Raw genomic sequence first — 21005 nt, 5'->3', positions numbered from 1 at the left:
TCACGAAGACGTGAACGTCTGGGGAACTTCTCCGTCACATGACATTCGGCGCGTATTCGGCGCCTTCTTCAAATGGTGGTGGTTACTCGGGGATTGTCTGGAGAAGAACGCTGTCACAGTGCTCCACTGAGAGAGTATTGGGTTGCGCTGGGTTACTGGGTAGCATTCGTTTTTTCATTCAGGCAGGATTTTAATCAGTTCTTCCCTTAGTGGAATAGTGGGCACTATTGGAAAGGAATATGGAGACACTGCTGTTCAGTGGAAGCTGTGAATCTATTACATACTTGCTGGTCTGTGTAAGGTGTGTGCCCTTAAAGGAACAGTTCAGTGTGAAAATAAAAACTGGATAAATAGGCTGTGCAAAATAAGAAATGTTTCTAATATAGTTAGTTAGCCAAAAATGTAATGTATAAAGGCTGGAGTTACTGGATGTGTAACATAATAGCCAGAACACTACTTCCTGCTTTTCAGCTCTCTAACTCTGAGTTAGTCAGTGACTATAAGGGGGGGGGGGCACATGGGACATAACTGTTCAGTGAGTTTGCAATTGATCCTCTGCATTCAGCTCAGATTCAAAAGCAACAGTAATGACCCACGTGGCCCCTCTTCACGTCTCTGATTGGTTACTGCCCGGTAACCAATCAGTTGAAACCAAGAGAGCTGAAAAGCAGGAAGTAGTGTTCTGGCCATTATGTTAGACATCCAGTCACTCCAGCCTTTATACATTACATTTTTGGCTAACTAACTATATTAGAAACATTTTTTATTTTGCACAGCCTATCTATTTACCCAGTTTTAATTTTTACACTGAACAAGTCCTTTAAAGGAGAATTCAACCCCTTCTGCACTAAAATCCCTCCATGTGTTTCCCCCCGGCCTACCTTCCCCCCGCAAATGCCCCATAGTTGCTACTTACCCCTGGGCGCTGGTCCTGTCCACGGTGTTCACAGGCGCCATCTTCTCCCTTGCGGTCTTCTTCCTGGATAACCCGGCGTTTGGCGCGCATGGGCAGTAGGAGCATTTGCCAGTTCAGCTCTACTGTGCATGCAATGAAAGTCACAAAGTTTTCCGATTTCTTGTTTCGGAAACTTCAGCGCATGCGCAGTAGAGCTGAAGTGGCAAATGCTCCTACTGCGCTCCTATTTGCTTATTTTAATTGTGCTGCAGTCCTGCACTGCTTACATGTGTTAATTGCAGTGAGTTTGTATATACTTAGTTTGGTGTGCTGTGTGGCATGGCCCAGTGCATTTACTGCTTTTATTGGGAAAATTAAAGGTGAATTTTTAAGTAGTTATTTTTTGTTTAAGAATTAGTTATACTTGGTTGTATCTAGTATAGGTCAATCTAAAAACAACTGGACTTGGTGAGTAATCAATGAAGAAGTTTCACTAATCATCCGAGCATCTTTTTCAGTTCAACTGACTGGTGTGGGAAGTTTTCATCATATAAACTCTTCCACTAATCCATTTACAATGGCACATTGTAACTCTTCAAAGAGGTGACATCTGAAGAAATTCACAGAGGTGTTGATTCTGTGTAGTTGTGATTGGATTATCCAATGTGTCATGCAACTCCTAGATACAGGTGTTACTTGAGAGAGTTGCATGAATGGATGTGTGAAGTGTTCTGAATCCGCCGGGGTACAGATGTTAGAACAGCATTGTATGTAGCAGACAAGTGGTGTCGAAGGCCCCTGCCTCTGTTCAGAGATGGTCTCTCCACCTTGACATGAATCACCTCTTTCACGCCTCGTTCAAACCAGCGGTCTTCTTTATTCAAGATTTGGACCTTGCTATCTTCAAAGGAGTGTCCCTTGTCTTTTAAGTGTAGAAAGACAGCTGAGTTTTGCCCTGTAGAGTTCTCCCTCCTGTGCTGAGCCATTCGCTTGGAGAGCAGTTGTTTTGTCTCCCCAATGTATAGATCTGTGCATTCCTTGCTACATTGGACTCCGTATACCACATTGCTTTGTTTTTCTTTTGGTGTTTGATCCTTTGGGTGTACCAGTTTTTGTCTCAGTGTGTTGCTAGGTTTGAAAAACACAGGGACATGGTGTTTGTTGAAAATCCTCATGAGTTTCTCTGACACTCCAGCTACATATGGGATGACTATGTTTCGCCTACTATGTGTCTCCGGGCGGTTATTTCTATTGGTGTTCCTGTTGGGCTTGGTTGCTGCTGTTTTGACAAAGGCCCATTCTGGGTAGCCACATGCTTTCAAAGCTCCTCTGAGATGTTTTTGCTCTTTGTCTTTGGACTCTGTATCAGTTGCCACACATTCTGCCCGGTGGTGCAGGGTTCGAATGTCACCCAGTTTGTGTTCCAGTTTATGGTGGGAATCAAACAACAGATATTGATCCGTATGAGTGGGTTTCCTGTATACTTCCGTCTTCAAGTTACCCCCCTCTTGGATACATATCAAACAGTCCATAAAAGCAAGTTTGTTCTCGTGGACATCTTCCCTTGTGAACTTGATGTTATTGTCCACTGAGTTAATGTGTTCTGTAAAGGCCGCCACTTCATTGGATCTGATTTTAACCCAAGTATCATCCACATACCTGAACCAGTGAGTCGGTGTAGTTCCCTGGAAAGTAAGTAAGGCCCTCCTTTCCACTTCCTCCATGTACAAGTTTGCTACAATGGGAGAGACTGGAGAACCCATTGCACAGCCATGTTTCTGTCTATAAAAAAGGTTCTTGTACTTGAAGTATGTGGTGTTAAGGCACAAATCTAGCAACAAACAAACTTGGTTTGGACTGAGCTTCGTTCTGCTGCTGAGGGTGGTATCATGTTGCAGTCGATTTCTTACAGTCTCAATCTCCTCTGTCATAGGTATACCTGTGAACAATGAGACAACATCATATGACACCATTGTTTCTTCTGCCGCTAGTGTAACACCGTGAATCTTGGTTACAAACTCTTTGGCATTCTGGATATGATGCACTGTATTGCCTACCAACGGGGCTAAGATGTTAGCCAAGAATTTTGCAATGCTGTATGTCACTGAATTTATGCTGCTGACAATGGGTCTTATACGGACTCCCCAAGATACACAAAGAAGGAGCCCCACTAAGCATGGTGTGGCTTCCCTGGGATACAGACAGTTGTATAAAATTCGATCAATGGCTTTCTCCTTTTCAAGTTGTTGTAGGCAACCGATCACCTTTTTCTTGTAACCACTGGTTGGGTCTTTCCCTAAGGCTTCATATGTATTGCTATCACTGAGCAGAGTGGTTATCTTGCAGTCATGATCAGTTGTGTTGAGCACAACTGTGCATCGCCCTTTATCTGCTGGCAGGATAGTGATGTTCGGGTCCTTATTCAGAGAGCTGAGTGCTCTCCTCTCTTCTGTAGTAAGGTTAGATGGAGGTGTTCTGGCACTTGACAAAGCAGCTGACACTTTTAGCCGGAGTTGTTCTGCTTCTTCCTTTTTCAAGTTATTATTTTTGATAGCAGACTTTGTGGCTGTGATGAGTTCAACTACTGGTATGTGTTGTGGTGTCACTGCATAGTTTAACCCCTTGGCTAACACATCCTTTTCAGGCTGGGTTAGTACCCTATCTGATAGGTTCCTAACCCAAGTGTCTTTGGTGTCTCATCTTTCTGCCTCCAGGTTAATTCTTCAGTCCTTTTCCAACTGCTGCTTCGTGACAGTAATGTGGTGAATTTGCTTATTTGTCACTCCTTACTCTTAATGTGTTGGGCAATCTGTGCATGTTCAACGAACTCAACCACCCTTTCCAGAGTTCCATCAGGCAGCTCTTTTGCCAGACTCCATTTCAGATGTTCGACTTTCTGTTTAAGGGCATCAATGGTAAAGTTGATCTGTCTGACTCGTTCATTTAGTAGATGTTTTTGGGCTTTTTGTAAAATCTTGTTGGCTCTGTGACTTTTTTCTGTGGAACCCAGGCGCAGGCTACAAGGGGTGAGTCCCTGATGTCGGCATCTGAGATTAAAGCGTTGATGGTTTCGATAGTCTGCCACTTTTCTTGCTGTTCTTTCATATTCCCGAACCAGTTTTAGAGTATTCTCTCCAAAATGAATGGCAATATGACTATGAAGATTTCCATTCATCCAGGTCATGGTATATCTAGTATAGGTCAATCTAAAAACAACTGGACTTTCTGAGTAATCAATGAAGACGTTTCACTACTTGAGTATACTTGAGATAATGTGTTGTCACGCAAAGCCCCCCCGCACGTTTGTATGGGAGCTTCCGTGCCGGTATTTAGATCTGCCACCCTACCCGCGTCTCCAGCCTGACACCCGTGCGCTTCTCTAATGGCGCCTGTCCCTATGTGCCAGAGGGGGGTTTTCGTGATAGCAATGGAGCGCAGCATTGGCCATCATATCTGGCATAGAAAATACACTTTTCTATCGCTGTATCTGCGCTTGTATAGCTGTTACTGCCAATGCTGTGAGGATTATTTGCAGAAGAACAGCAGCCCAGTCACGCTCAGCGACAAGCGCAGATACAGCGATAGAAAAGTGTATTTTCTATGCCAGATATGATGGCCAATGCTGCGCTCCATTACTATCACGAACACCCCCCTCTGGCACATAGGGACAGGCGCCATTAGAGAAGCGCACGGGTGTCAGGCTGGAGACGCGGGCAGGGTGGCAGATCTAAATACCGGCGTGCGGGGGGGGGCTTTGCGCGACAACACATTATCTTACAAGTCAGGGTCACGCGCTCAGGCAATCCCCGAATTTCACGGAGCTCCCAAGCCCCACTCTTCAACGCAGACTCGCTCAGTTCCGCCGAGATGCTAGGTACAGCGCAACTCAAATTTCCGTACTAGGTTGTATGATATAGTGGCAAAGAGCACAGCATTGGCCATCATATCTGGCATAGAAAATACACTTTCCATGTATCGCTGTTACTGCCAATGCTGTGAGGATTATTTGCAGAAGAACAGCGGCCCCGTCACGCTCCATCCTCTTCTCTCTTCAATGCAGAATACAGCCAGGGAGGAGAAATCGAGCACCGCTGGATGGATGGTCGCCCTGTCGCCGTTTCTGAAGAGGACAGGAAGTGGAGTTTCAGTAAGTTATTTCTTAATAAAGGCTTTGCAATTTAAAAGTTTTATTTGTCTTGGTGTTTATTTTTCGTTATATACTAACTCATTTTTTTTAAAAAAATTTTTTGATGTTACTGGTCCTTTAAGCAGTGTTAAAAACCATAAGCCATTTTGTAGGAATTGCACTTGGGAGACTGTAATTACCCAGTGTAAATATGAGTGCAAGTGGGTTTGCTGGTATTAATCGGTGTGTGTCTTGGCACATGTATGTGGTGTTGGAGCAGCAGTTCCATGCAGTATTTACATGTGAGAGATGTCGGTGGGTTTTCATCTTGGAATCTGAACTGCAGACTCTAATTGGGTAACTTGCAGCACTGAGGGCAGGGGCAAATGTGGGGGAGGAAAGGAGCCTCATCTCGCAGTGGAGGCTACAGGAGGCATGTTTGTTACAGTTATGAGGGGACAGAAGGGTAGGTGGGCTGGGCCATAGCATGGGCATGTATGGAGCAGGCTGACTCTCAGAGCACCCTGGGAGGCAGTGGCTTTAATACGGGTGGTTGGGGGAGTGCAAGGAAGGAAAGGCAGGTTTTAGTTATAGGGGATTCAATTATTAGAAAGGTGTATAGGGTAATCTGCCGTAATGACCCTTCATGACAAACAGTCTGCTGCTTGCCTGGTGCTAGGGTTCGGCATATGGTGGTGGAACAAGTGGACAGACTATTGGGAGGGGCTGGAGAAGACCCAGCAGGCTTGGTACACATAGGTACCAATGACCAAGTTAGAGGAGGTAGTGAAGTCCTCAAGCATGATTTTAAAAACTAAAAGTTGAGGGCGAGGACTTCCAAAGTAATTTTCTCATAGATATTACCTGTGCTACGAGCAACACTGAGAAGGCAGCGAGAGATTGGTGTAGGGAGGAGGGTTTTGGGTTTTTAGAGAACTGGGCTGATTTCTCAGTATGCTACAGGCTCTTTGCCAGGGATGGGCTGCACCTCAATAATGATACTGCAGCTGTTTTGGGAGAGAAGATGGCTAGAGTGTTGGAGGAGATTTTAAACTAGGTGTCGGGGGGGGGGGGGGGGGGTGAGGGTTCAGTAAAGGATTCCGTGAAAGACAGATTAGATGAGATAGTGGGCAAAGGAAGGGAAAATGGGGGAGGAGATTTGGTTGGGGGTACTGTTAAGGACAAGGTCAGACTGGCCTTGGTGGGCCCCTAGGCGGCTAGGCCCTTGCTTTAGTTAACTTGCTAAGGCTTAATAAAATAATTCATAATCCGTGCAGACCGGGTGAACACTTCTGCTTATGCAGCAGGCGGTGTGGGCCTGGACCACACTAAAATCAGAATTTGCCCAACTCCTCCCGCTGCCTTTGTCCGTCAATTTACTTCCACCCATGCTGCCAATATCACTGGTTGGAGCCAAGGGTCCGAGTCTGCTGATCCTGTTATCATGTGATGTGACCCTGCTATGCGCTGGCTGCACTAACATAAATTCTATGTTACAGGCAGAGAGGCAGGCAGGAAGCAGCGCAGCCGATCTGAAGCTGTCTGGCCTATCCACGCACCGGCAGGTGCGGCTCTTGACTGACTCTGAAGCTACGGTGGATTTTGGAATGGTGGTACCGACCGTGGCCTGCTGCGAGTACGATCATCTTCACATAAGTTCAGCAGCACATCAGAACAGTGTTCAGCTGCAGCAGAGCTGTGTTAGCAGTGGCACAACTCCTTGTCCCATCTGTGCACTGGCACATCAAACCTACCTAACTTGAGCCTTGAGTACTTTACCAGCTGCACGGATTTTAAAGCCTCCAATTGTTAACCCCTTGCTGCAACTTCACAGAAGGTGGCACAGGTACTGGTCTATCTATACAAAAATAAAAAAAATATTTTAAAAATTCTATGAATGCCTTTTCTGTCACTGTTACTAGGCTGGGGAATGAGCAGACAAAAAGGTCTTCATTTTTTATTTTGTATAGTTTTCAAATGATTTGTCTTCTTCTGACTCATACCACTGAGTGGTTGCTAAGGGAATTTAGACCCTAGCAACCAGATCAGTGCTAGAATTACAAAGTGTATTTTTTTAGTTGTAATATTGGTGTACAGGCAGCCATCTCAGGTCATTTTGCCTGGTCTTGTGCTTTCAGAAAGAGCCACTACTTTAGGATGGAACTTCTTTCAGATTAGCTATTGTTTTTCCAACTCAATGTAGCTGGAGGAGTTATAGTGGGATTTTTACTATTGAGTGCTATTCTCATATCTCACAGGGTTACCTTCCCATTTCTCTGTTGATGCGCTGCTGAGGGGCAAAGGAGGCGAGTGATATCATGAGTACAATGGTGTTGTATGGTACTATGTAATACAATGGTTTTGCTATTTATCAGGAAGACGTCAGCCGTGCTTGCTATCCTCACTTAATATATACACTTTATTACTTTATCAGTCTCACTTAAGCTGCAGATCTGGTGTGAGGGGTCAAACATATTTTGTAACTTCAAATGTTTTTTGTTTAGCTTCCTCTAGATCAACTTGCAGTTAGGTAGGTTAAAAAGTTGAAAGGTTGAACTTGATGGATGTGTGTCTTTTTTTAACCTAACTTACTATGTTATCCGACACATGCGTGGTTTACAGTAGGATACACTGTCACTTTGCATACAAGATTAGTCTTAAAGGAAAACTATACCCCCAAAATGAATATTTAAGCAACAGTTTTAGGGATGCCACCTTTGTGTGGCTCACAATCAGGGTAGGGGGTGGGTCCATGATATCACAGGGGTGGGTCAGTGACTGGGTGGGGCTACATCATCTGGGTGGGGCTATGATGTTGTGATCAGCGATTTGTTGATCGCCATGTCAGTCCAGGTAGCAGTTCTGAAAATTTGGGCTGTCCGGGTCAAATCCGGATGGCTGGCAACCCTGGACAGTTTATATCATAAGTGGCACATTAAATTAAAATTAACATTTATTTAAGTAAATATTGCCTGTTTACATCTCTTGCCTTGAAATACTGCAGCTCTAACTGTAACAGGAAAAAGTGTAGGTGCAAAAGACAGAACTTTGTCCATTCATTGGCTCATGTGACCTAACGTATGTGTGCCCTTGCTTGTTTGTGTTTGCTGTGAATCTCATGATGCTAGGTGGACCCTCAGTACAGGCAATTTTGTATTTAGGATTACCTAATGGCACATGCTACTAAAAAAGTATATTTGTATGAAAATGTCATAAAAAATATTTTTTAGAGACTCACCACATATACAGTCATATGAAAAAGTTTGGGAACCCCTCTCAGCCTGCATAATAGTTTACTCCACTTTTAACAAAAAAGATAACAGTGGTATGTCTTTCATTTCCCAGGAACATCTGAGTACTGGGGTGTTTTCTGAACAAAGATTTTTAGTGAAGCCGTATTCAGTTGTATGAAATTAAATAAAAAAACTGGCTGTGCAAAAGTTTGGGTAATTTTGCTAATTTGAATGCATGTAACTGCCAAAACTGATAACCGGCAACACCAAATTGGTTGGATTAGCTCGACTTGAACTCCACAGGCAGGTGTTTCCAATCATGAGAAAATGTATTTAAGGTGGCCAATTGCAAGCTGTGCTTCTGTTTGGCTCTCCTCTGAAGAGTGACAGCATGGGATCCTCAAAGCAACTCTCAAAAGATTGTTCAGTATCATGGTTTACGGGAAGGCTACAAAAAGCTATCTCAGAGGTTTAAACTGTCAGTTTCTACAGTTATGTAATCATGAAATGGAAGGTCACAGGCACAGTTACTGTAAAACTCAGGTCTGGCAGGCCAAGAAAAATACAGGAGCAGCATATGCAGAGGATTGTTAGACAACCCAAAGATCACCTCCAAAGACCTGCAAGAACATCTTGCTGCAGATGGTGTATCTGTAGATTGTTCTACAATTCAGCACACTTTGCACAAAGAACATCTGTATGGCAGGGTGATGAGAAAGAAGCCCTTTCTGCACTCACGTCACTTGTTGTATGCAAAAGCTCATTTAGAACAAAGTGCTTTGGACGGATGAGACAAAATTGAGTTATTTGGTCATAACAAAAAGCTCTTTGCATGGTGGAAAAAGAACACTGCAATCCAAGAAAAACACCTGCTACCTTTTTTCAAATTTAATGGAGGTTCCATCATGCTGTGGGCTATGTGGCTAGTTCATGGACTGGGGCCCTTGTTAAAGTTGAGGGTCGGATGAATTCAAACCAATATCAACAAATTCTTCAGGATAATGTTCAAGCATCAGTCACAAAGTTGAAGTTGCGCAGGGGTTGGATATTCCAACAAGACAATGACCCTAAACACACTTCGAAATCTACAAAGGCATTTATGCAGAGGGAGAAGTACAATATTCTGGAATGGCTGTCACAGTCCCTCGACTTGAATTTCAACAAAAATCTATGGGATGATTTGAAGCAGGCTGTACATGCTCGGCAGCCATCAAATTTAACTGAACTGGAGAGATTTTGTATGGACGAATGCTCAAAAATACCACCATCCAGACAGTCATCAAAGGCTACAGGAGGTGTCTAGAGGCTGTAACATTTGCAAAAGGAGGCTCAACTAAGTATTGATGTAATATCTCTGTTGGGGTGCCCACATCTATGCACCTGTCTAAAATTGTATGATGCATATTGCATATTTTCTGTTAATCCAATAAACTTTATATCACTGCTGAAATACTACTGTTTCCATAAGGCATGTTGTATATTGTTGGTACTTTGAAAGCTCAGCCAATGATAAACAAAACTCAGAAGAATTAAGAAAGGTTCCCAAACCTGCCCTGAGCCTTCAGCTTAGGGGAGCAAATGTCACTGTGTTGTTTGTAGAGCAATTTCTTTTAAATATAACTGCCTGGAGGAGTGCTTATTATGATTGTATGATAGTTTGTTTACATGAAGCAGTGTTTTACATATGAGCTTTTTATAGAGACTTACATTATTTTGGGGTATAGTTTTCCAAATAACATTCCATATTTACCACAATTTAAAAGCTTAATAAGCAATAATTACTGCAGTTAAATTGCAGTCTTTTAAAAAAACAAAAAACAAATGCGTTACAGGTAATTTTATGAATCTGTCTGCTTTTGCATATCGTTTTGTCATGAAACTGTATTTCAAAAAAAAAAAAATATATATAAATATATGTTTATATATATATATTCTTCTTTCTGACAACTTTAGTTTACATTTTTGTAAGTACATTTAGTAAGACTGGTTAAAAAGTTATGCACTGTTAAGCAGGTTACTCCCTAAGGTTTTAAGGGAGTGAAAAAGAAGCTTTCTAATGGTTTCTCGAGAGCTATTTGTTGTTGTGATAAGGCACAATGCATGTTATACTTACTTTGTTTTGGTGTGTGTATTTTCTTTTGGCATGTTGGCTTTTTTTCATGCATGGTGTGATGTTTAATGTTCTTTTTGCCTGTGTCACAATTTGTCTGCATGGGCATGTTCCAAACAAGTTACAAGCTTTGCATATTTAGAGTAGGGGTACTAATACAAATAATTAACTCTTTACTGTTAGGAGTTTGCAATGTCTTTTAAAGGAGCTGATTCAAAACATAAAGGGAATTCCCAGAAAGAAGAAATATAAAACTGGGGCTAGGGAAGCAGGCACCAAAAACTTTGGCAGCCAAAAGGCAAAACAAGTTAGAGCTCAGCAGAGCTTGAGGTCCTACCCCGGGAAAGTACCCCTACTGTGACTGAATTACCATCTAGTCTAGAGGAAGAGGGTGAAGGGTCCTCTTATCTTGTATTAGAATAGGAAATTGAGCAGAAAGGCACCACCGCTATAGATGTAGAACCTGCTAAAGACTTCTGAATCAGATGTACTGTTTTTCCCTGTACCTAGCACATCTGCTTCATGCAATGTGTTTGCTCCAGACCCATCCTGCCCCATCTCTGCCAAATTAAATTTTATGAAATCTCACCCTTTTCTATCAGATGCTAATCATACACTGCCTTTCCATCCAAACAAAGTGTACTTCCGTTCTGTCCCTGGTGGGAGTGCTATGCAGAGAAAATATCTTACTGTATTGATAATCCAAAGATGTATTGTTCTGCTTGGCTTTCTGCATTAACAGATGTATATTTATTGGTGGCTGGCAAGTTAATAAACATGTTACCAACAGGGTTAAGGAGCATGAAGATTCTGCCCTTCATCTGGCATCAGTTACTGCATATTTGACTGCAGAAACGAAAATTGACATACAAACACTAATATTATTTTTTGTAACTTTAGAGCAAAGGGAGAGGATGCCTAGTAACATTCCTAAGCAAAACAACTATAAATAACTTGATTATGCTAATGGGGGGAATTGGTGAAAGAAAGTATGAGCAAGGAAGTAAAAGATGCACTGAAATATAGTGTAGAAATGGACAGCACTCAAGATGTTGGTGTGATAAAGCAGTGCAGCATCATTCTCAGGTATGTGAGAGAGAGAGAGACATGTGCATGAAATGCTTATTGCTCTCATCAATGTTAAGAGCACAACTGGAGAAGCCCTATTCACATCTCTGAAAGAACAGCTAGAAATGGTGTCTTGAGTGTTAGTGACATCATTAGCTCCTCTTTTGATGGCACTGCAAAGATGAGTGGGTTCTACAATGGTGTTCAAGCCCACATCAGAAATGTTTCCTGCAATTCTGTCTACACCTGGTGCTATGCTCACATCCTCAATCTTGTCATTGTTGACATAACCCAGTGTGTCATCCCTGTGAAGTCTTTATTTAGGCTCTTAGAGAAAACAGCATGTTTTTTCTCTGAATCTTACAAAAGCTCTTGGTGTGGACAGAGCAAGTCTCGACCTAGCGTCAAGGACAGGAAAAAAGTTCACGCCTAAACAAATTGATGATATTCCCTGGTGGAGTAAGCCACCAGCACTGGGCAATTTTTGGTTCATGCTCCAACCAATCGAAAGAGTTATACAGCACACTGCTATGCTGCCTGGAACATTTTTCATTGTCACCCCAGCAAAGTTGTTAGTGAGGCAAAATATTTAATTTATGGATGGACAAGATTTGAAACATTACTTGTTTCCTTCCTCTTCATGCAGATTTTTGAAATTGCCACACCAGTGTTAGATTATCTGCAAACTAGTGGACTGGACATATTACAAGCTTGGAGAACGGTGGAAATAGCAAAAAGCCAACTTCAGAAACTAAGGCCATCATTTCCAAAACTTCTAGCTTTAGTTACCCTTATCCTGCATTTCATTTGATCTGTATGTAATAATAAATGTATTTTAATATTTAGTGTAGCCACACATTTCTATGATATTTTTCCTCAACGATCTATCTCACAAATACTTGCAAAGATAAAGTCGAAGGGGGAAATGTAATAACATTCGCAAAGAGCAAAATTTGCCTGTCACAATGTAATATTCTTTGTTAGGCTTTTATAAATATGTTAGCGATAGTTAAGCAAACAATTACTGAAAATCAACACCCAGAGACAAACCTGTTTATACTGTGGGAAGTCCACAAAACTGTTGTAAGAGACCCTTTCGTCTTATTCAAGAATCAAAAAAGCCTATAAAAGAATCTCTACATTAACTAAAATTATAACAGGATATAGCATCCTAAAAAACCTACATGGGTATAAAGCAGATGTGCTATAAATAAAATAACAAATACAACCGTTTTGCTGCCAGTTCTCTCAAAAATCTTAATAGAAAACAAATATAACGGTAATTGAAGGCAACAAGCAAAGCCTTTATGATTTTATTCATGCAACAGAACAGCGCTTCCTGAAATACCCTCAAAACCTGAAATATTAAAAAACAAAAGTCTCGAAATCAAGTGAGTTCCCCAAACCCAGCAATAAAAAAGGCTTACCCTCAAAATCAAAGCTCAAAATGAACAAATCGATATAAAAATTAAATATCTTTTCTTAAAAAGAAATTATAGACACTATTAAAGATCTCACTAATAGAAATGTCTATACAGCCATTTTAAACCATTGAAAATATCTTTCCACCACATGTATTATTACATGCATGGGATCCATTATCCAGAAAGCTCCAAATTACGTGAAGGCCATCTTCCATTTTAATCTAATAATTCAAAGTTTTAAAAATGATTTCCTTATACTTGATCCCAATGAAGATTTAATTAATCCTTATTGGTGGCAAAACAAGCCTATAGGGCTTATGCACTGTTGGCCTGAACTGGCTTCAGCAATTCTACTATAGTGTATATATAAACAAGCTGCTGTATAGCCTTGGGGGCAGCCATTCAATGCTAAAAAGGAGAAAGGGCACAGGATACACAGCAGATAACAGAGCTCTGTAGTATTCAATGGGATTTTACATAGCGTATCTGTTATATAGTTACATAGTTAAATTGGGTTGAAAAAAGACAAAGTCCATCAAGTTCAACCCCTCCAAATGAAAACCCAGCATCCATACACACACCCCTCCCTACTTTTAATTAAATTCTATATACCGATACCTATACTAACTATAGAGTTAAGTATCACAATAGCCTTTGATACTATGTCTGTCCAAAAAATCATCCAAGCCATTCTTAAAGGTATTAACTGAATCAGCCATCACAACATCACCCGGCGGTGCATTCCACAACGTCACTGTCCTGACTGTGAAGAACCCCCTACGTTGCTTCAAATGAAAGTTCTTTTCTTCTAGTCTAAAGGGGTGGCCTCTGGTACGCTGATCCACTTTATGGGTAAAAAGGTCCCCTGCTATTATATGTCTATAATGTCCTCTAATGTACTTGTAAAGTTTAATCATGTCCCCTCGCAAGCGCATTTTTTCCAGAGAAAACAACCCCAACCTTGACAGTCTACCCTCATAATTTAAGTCTTCCATCCCTCTAACCAATTTAGTTGCACATCTCTGCACTCTCTCCAGCTCATTTATATCCCTCTTAAGGACTGGAGTCCAAAACTGCACTGCATTCTCCAGACGAGGCCTTACCAGGGACCTATAAAGAGGCATAATTATGTTTTCATCCCTTGAGTTAATGCCCTTTTTTATGCAAGACAGAACTTTATTTGCTTTATTAGCCACAGAATGACACTGCCCAGAATTAGACAACGTGTTATCTACAAAGACCACTATTCTTTATGTTTTGTCTTGTGCTGTAATGGCTGCCCCCATGGCTAAGCATAGGTGACCAGCTCACCAAAACTGATATTAAACGGCATAAGTACAAAAAACCAGTATCCGAAAGAGTGGGCACCTTTCCATGTCTCAACTGTGGACACTGTAGTGGTGTAATAAAAGGAGATGTCTGTACCCATCCCAGCAAAGGCTTCCCCATAGGACTAAAATGTTTCGCCACTTGCAATACGGAAGGGGTTATCTACTTATTAAAATGCCCATGTGGACTGGGATACGTGGGACAAACCTCAAGGTTGTGCAGAGTAAGGTTAAATGAACACAAAAGTGTGATTAGAAACTTTGTACCTGAAATGGAAGGGTGTGACCCGGCGATAAGTAAAAAGAAGGACAGAATCAAAAAAGAAACTTTATTAGCGAAGCACTTTTATGTACAAAAACATACAGTATCGCAATTAAGGTGGCAAATCCTTGAAAAGATTACAGCACCACAAGGGAACGAGATGAAGCTGGCATTGCTTAAAAGAGAAGCGTTCTGGATATGGAAATTAGAAACCGTGCAACCTAAGGGTTTAAATGAGAATTTTAGTTTATCTTGTTTTCTGTAAACACTTCACTGCTGTTACTTACACTGTGTTTCCTTTCCACAGATAACCTGGGCCAGCGGGAATTATGAGAAATAGAGATTACGGTTAACACCCCGCTGGTTGTGAGTAGTATTAGCCATTTTTGGCTATTAATAATTATAATTGCTGTGCTGAAGGGATTACATACATACATTTCTGTATATATGATTGAACTTTTGAATCTACACAAGGACAATGAGTGTCAAGCCTCACTTTGAAATACACTGAACCCTGGTGGACTATGGGTAAAGGGGTGGGATCACATGTACCCCAAATGCCTTAAATATGTTTGTAGCACTTAAGTTTGTATCCTGACGAAGGGAGGGTTAATCCCCCCCGAAACGTTGATGCACAGGTGGTCACAATAAAAAATAGGGGACGCTCCCCACCTGCAACATATTTGGTGTCTGTGCGATTCTCTTTCTACTTTCCACTGAATGTTCTGACGTGTGCTGACCGTCTTGAGAAATCTGCACCACCTAAGCAGGAACATCAAAGGAAAGGTGAGAGGTGCGGCTCTTTGTACATACAGAACCTCTTTACCACAGCGACTTCCAACAGCCTGCACTCCACTGGAGAATGTCTTTCCAAGATATAAGTTTGACCACCACAAAATGTGCTACACCATTCGGTTTCACAGAGGAGGAAAGGGAGAGTATTTTGGCGAATATCCAGACTACATCTATCCTTACCTCCCAGCAACCAGAACCAAGAAACCTTCAGAAGCAATTTGAATTTACCAGTAAGAAAGAATTAAGTCTCACCTTACATTTGTCTACATTGACGGAGTATGTAAAATCTTCAAGGATACCAAGGGGTCTGTGCATTAACCTTGAGCCCATTCTCTGCAAAGATAACAAAGAATTTAGGGTTAAATGGCACCAGGTGTTGGATAAATGCAGCCTTGACCTAATGACCCTAACCCTGCAAGCTTTACAAGGAGAAATCCAGACTACAACACAAGAAATACATCATCTCAAGAATGAGATAAAAACGACGCTAGCAGCAGAAGAATTTACCTTATATCTACACAAGGTACAAATTGATCTGGAGAAATTGAGCGAAGCCATCATCCAGAAAAAGCTCAAGAAGTTCAAACGCGATACCCTTGACTACGAGCTTGATCGGGTCTACACGTGGACACAGGACAGAAGGGAAGCACGCCAAGGACCGGGGAAGCGACGCCATCAGCCACGTGACCGTCGCAGAGGAACAACGTCAAGCACTGACTCCGGTGACTGGCGCAGGGAAGTGATGTCAGACTCCAGTACTGAGCGAGGAGAACGCAGCGCAGCGGCACCGTCTGCATCCAGCACACAGGCGGTTTTTCATCTGGCCACAGGCGAACCCGAAGGGGGAGGAAGCACCAGAGGAGGCAAGAAGGGAGCACAATGGGGAGAGAAAAGATCCGCAACCCCAAGGATGGCTACTCCATCGGGCAGCGAATACACACTGAGGAAAAAGAGGTAAATGACTTAGTGATTAACCTCTCCTCCCAACCATTGTCCTCAGATGAACTTAAACTGTTAAATAAGGGTCTAGGCTTTGTTCCCACGTATAAATGTGATCCCTTTACAGTACAAATTGAAATGTTTAAATTTTTACGTTCCATTAAATTGAAAATGCTTTATATGGATAAGAACACTGGGATATGGCCTAAAGGAAGAAAGGACATAGTGTCCAGCAAACTTAAAACCCGCAGCACCTTCAACCCAAATTTTTCCTGTGCTTCCATAGACACGTTCTCTAACATGATTAACTCTGATATAGAAAAGGGTTTGCATAAACATGTTGTCCCAAAGGTAAATAATCTACACCTAAAAGAAAAAAATGCATTAATTAACTTGCAAAAGGACAAAGGGTTAATTATTAAGAAAGCCGATAAGGGGGGCAGCATTGTCGTAATAAATAAGGAGGATTATTTGAAGGAAGCACATAGACAGTTAAACAATACTGAACATTATAAACCTCTTAATAATGATCCAACGGAAAGGTTAAAAACTGATATTGACATGTTTCTCGAAGATGCATGCCTAACAGGGGTAATCTCTCCTGAAATACAGGAACTCTTACGTAAGGACAACCCCAGGGTGCCAATTTTTTACCTCTTACCCAAGGTGCATAAAACCTTGATAAATCCCCCAGGAAGACCTATCGTGTCAGGGGTTAATTCATTACTACAACCCCTGGCCATTTATATAGATACGTACTTACAGGAAATCTTACCCAAATTAGACACTTGTCTAAGTGACACCACACAATTTTTAAAAACAATTGAAGGGTTCACAGTAGGACCACATTCTACTATACTTTGCACTATAGATGTCAAAGACCTATATACCTCTATCCCACATGATGAGGGTATTGAATGTACCAGGGAATACTTGTCCCGTGAGAATTTGCCCACACATGAGATAAATTTTCTATGTGATTGCTTGGAGCTGGTGTTAAAACGTAATTATTTTCGGTTTGATTCTGACTATTTCCTTCAGGCCCAAGGTACCAGTATGGGGGCCAACATGGCTCCGGCCTACGCAAATATTTTTATGCATAGGATTGAGCATGAGCATATCTTACATAACCCAAAATTTAAGGAACATATTGCCTTATGGAAAAGATATGTGGATGATATGTTCCTGATTTGGACAGGTTACCCTGAGATACTCACAGAATTTTTCACATATCTTAATACCATCCATGATACCATCAAATTTACCACCTGTATTGGTCCCAATAGTGTTAATTACCTAGATGTACAGGTCACAAGTTCAGATGGCTCGCTCACGACGGACCTGTATAAAAAACCCACTGATAGGAACAACATGTTGAGAAAGGATAGCTTCCACCCAATAGGGACAATTAAAGGGCTCCCAAAAAGCCAATTCATAAGGGCGAGAAGGATAACATCATCTGAAACATTATATAACAAACAAGGGGAGGAATTGGTGTCTAGATTTGTACAAAGGGGTTTCTCCAAAACAGATTTGGATAAAACTATGGATGAGGTAGGCAGAATGAAAAGGGAAGACCTAATGGTAAGAAAGACGCCCACACAGAAAAAACTAGGGATACCTTGCGTCACTACATATGGTCCTCACTCGTCTTTCCTTAAAAGAACAATCAATAAACACTGGTCCATATTACAAAATGACAAGACTTATGGGAAATTGTTTTTGAATAACCCATTGTTTTCATACAAAAGGGGTAAAAGCATAGGTGACCAGCTCACCAAAACTGATATTAAACAGCATAAGTACAAAAAACCAGTATCCGAAAGAGTGGGCACCTTTCCATGTCTCAACAGTGGACACTGTAGTGGTGTAATAAAAGGAGATGTCTGTACCCATCCCAGCAAAGGCTTCCCCATAGGACTAAAATGTTTCGCCACTTGCAATACGGAAGGGGTTATCTACTTATTAAAATGCCCATGTGGACTGGGATACGTGGGACAAACCTCAAGGTTGTGCAGAGTAAGGTTAAATGAACACAAAAGTGTGATTAGAAACTTTGTACCTGAAATGGAAGGGTGTGACCCGGCGATAAGTAAAAAGGACAGAATCAAAAAAGAAACTTTATTAGTGAAGCACTTTTATGTACAAAAACATACAGTATCGCAATTAAGGTGGCAAATCCTTGAAAAGATTACAGCACCACAAGGGAACGAGATGAAGCTGGCATTGCTTAAAAGAGAAGCGTTCTGGATATGGAAATTAGAAACCGTGCAACCTAAGGGTTTAAATGAGAATTTTAGTTTATCTTGTTTTCTGTAAACACTTCACTGCTGTTACTTACACTGTGTTTCCTTTCCACAGATAACCTGGGCCAGCGGGAATTATGAGAAATAGAGATTACGGTTAACACCCCGCTGGTTGTGAGTAGTATTAGCCATTTTTGGCTATTAATAATTATAATTGCTGTGCTGAAGGGATTACATACATGCATTTCTGTATATATGATTGAACTTTTGAATCTACACAAGGACAATGAGTGTCAAGCCTCACTTTGAAATACACTGAACCCTGGTGGACTATGGGTAAAGGGGTGGGATCACATGTACCCCAAATGCCTTAAATATGTTTGTAGCACTTAAGTTTGTATCCTGACGAAGGGAGGGTTAATCCCCCCCGAAACGTTGATGCACAGGTGGTCACAATAAAAAATAGGGGACGCTCCCCACCTGCAACATATTTGGTGTCTGTGCGATTCTCTTTCTACTTTCCACTGAATGTTCTGACGTGTGCTGACCGTCTTGAGAAATCTGCACCACCTAAGCAGGAACATCAAAGGAAAGGTGAGAGGTGCGGCTCTTTGTACATACAGTGCCCCCATGGCTACACAGCAGCTTGTTTATATAAACTATAATAGTCTTTCTGCAGCAAACACCCCAGTTTAAGACAACACTACATTATTTTTTCATTACATAAAAACACTTTCATTTTTAGATGTTACAGTTCCTTTAATGTTCAAATGATTGTTTAGTAGATTTAAGGTACAGAGATCTAAATTATGGAAATATCTCTTTTCTGGAAAATTCCAGGTCCCAAGCATCCTGAATAACAGGTCCCATACATGTACTACAGTGAATACATAAAGAAGGTGATTTCACCATTATTGTCAACCTAAATAAGGGAACAACATTATTCTCCAATTACCATCCTATTTCCTTAATAAACGGAGACAATGATTTATGCCAATTTTATAGCATATAGATTTAATAAAATAATACCATAAATTATTCAATCAGAACAACTAGGGCATTGTCACGGAGGAAAATTTAACGCCTATCACTTATTCAAACAAATTTGCTTACAGTTAGCAGATAGGATTTCAAAACAATATAAATACTAGCAGAAATTACATGTCTTGGGGTTGCTTTCCTGTTCTGGAACTGTGTATTATGAATCTGTCCTAGGCATCAGGAAATCAGATTACCAAAGCATTTTTTCACCAAATTGTCAGAAAGTTGAAAACCATGTGTAGGGACCCATAAGTGTAATAATGGCTTCATTCCATGCCAGTGCCTCCTTCCCTGTTGCTGGGTTAAATCCATGTAACATATTACCTGGGGCTTTGAGCCTGGAGTCAACAAAGCCCCAGAAGTGTTAAGCCCTAAAGGGACAACCCCTTTAATGAAGTTGAGGTAAAGGGACCACATGAACGAGGTGAGCTAGTGTGTAGTGTAGCTCCTGTTATAGCACTCTATAGAGAGAGAGGCTTAGTAAGTAAGAGCAGCTCAAGCTCCAACTAGGAGGATAGAAGGGAGTAGCTCTTCCCCAGTTTTTGCTTTGCCTGTAGTAAAGGGACCACAGTAGACATAAGGGAATCAGGCTATGTAACCCTGTTCTAAGTCTGCTGTATGGGATCAGAGCCACATGAGGTACTGAAACCCCGGAAGGTGATCTCTCAACTCTTTTGGCTATTCCTAGTGTGGTGTCTTTATATGCTGTCTCTGCTACACCTGTGTAGAGATGTACTGTGGCTACCTCATGTGTGAGTATGATAACCCTGTGGCGCTTTATGCCTGAATAAAGCCTGTTCTACTGTTTTGCAAAGAACCCCAGGCGTTTGAGAAAGTCCATCCTGGTGAAAGAGGGTCGTGTGTAACCCATGCTCTACCCCTCTAAGTTGGTATTTGTCTGTTTCAGCCAAAAAGGGGTTACACTTGTCTCAAGGTTCATGGTTCTTCCAGCAGGATTATGGCCCAAAGTACACTTGAAAAGCAACTGGAAATTAAAGGCAAACTAGTGAAGTGTTCTGAAGTAGTAATAAGTCCAGGTCTAACCCCAACTGAACACTTGTGGTGAAAATTCATAACTGCAGTTGGAAGAAATTTGAAAGAAGTGGAGCAGTTTACAAAAGAAAATTGGTCAGTAGAGAGATGTAAAAGCTCATTCATGGCTACAAGATGTTATTCCTTTTTGAAGGGTGTGCTACCAAATAATAGTGACACAAAGTAACTGCACCAGGGGAAAAGCACCAAGGCACTGGTTCAGATATGTGAATGACACCAAGGTCAAAATTAAAGCATATGAGGTTTACATTTCTACATTGCTAAAGGACTGTGGTTGCTTGTGCAGAAGTCCAAAATATGATGTACAATATTGCTGCCCATGCTTTTACTTTTTTACTTTAAAGGAGAAGGAAAGGTGTAAATACATAAACACACCTACAGTTTCATCTCCTTCTTGCTGACTGAACCGCTAAGTTTTTGTTTCCCATAAGTGTGTTCTGACATTATTACGTTACTTTTCAAGTGCAGCAATGCCTTCTGGCTTT

The 21005-nt window shown here is 41.4% G+C and overlaps 1 pseudogene; it reads right to left on the bottom strand.

Moving 5' to 3' along the window:
* LOC108717415 lies at positions 1–4201 on the bottom strand (annotated as a pseudogene).
* Between the last annotated feature and the right edge of the window lie 16804 nt (positions 4202–21005).

This window comes from Xenopus laevis, chromosome 5S (genome assembly GCF_017654675.1).
Source record: "Xenopus laevis strain J_2021 chromosome 5S, Xenopus_laevis_v10.1, whole genome shotgun sequence".
Lineage (NCBI taxonomy): Eukaryota > Metazoa > Chordata > Amphibia > Anura > Pipidae > Xenopus > Xenopus laevis.
This window is presented reverse-complemented; position numbering and strand designations above follow the sequence as displayed.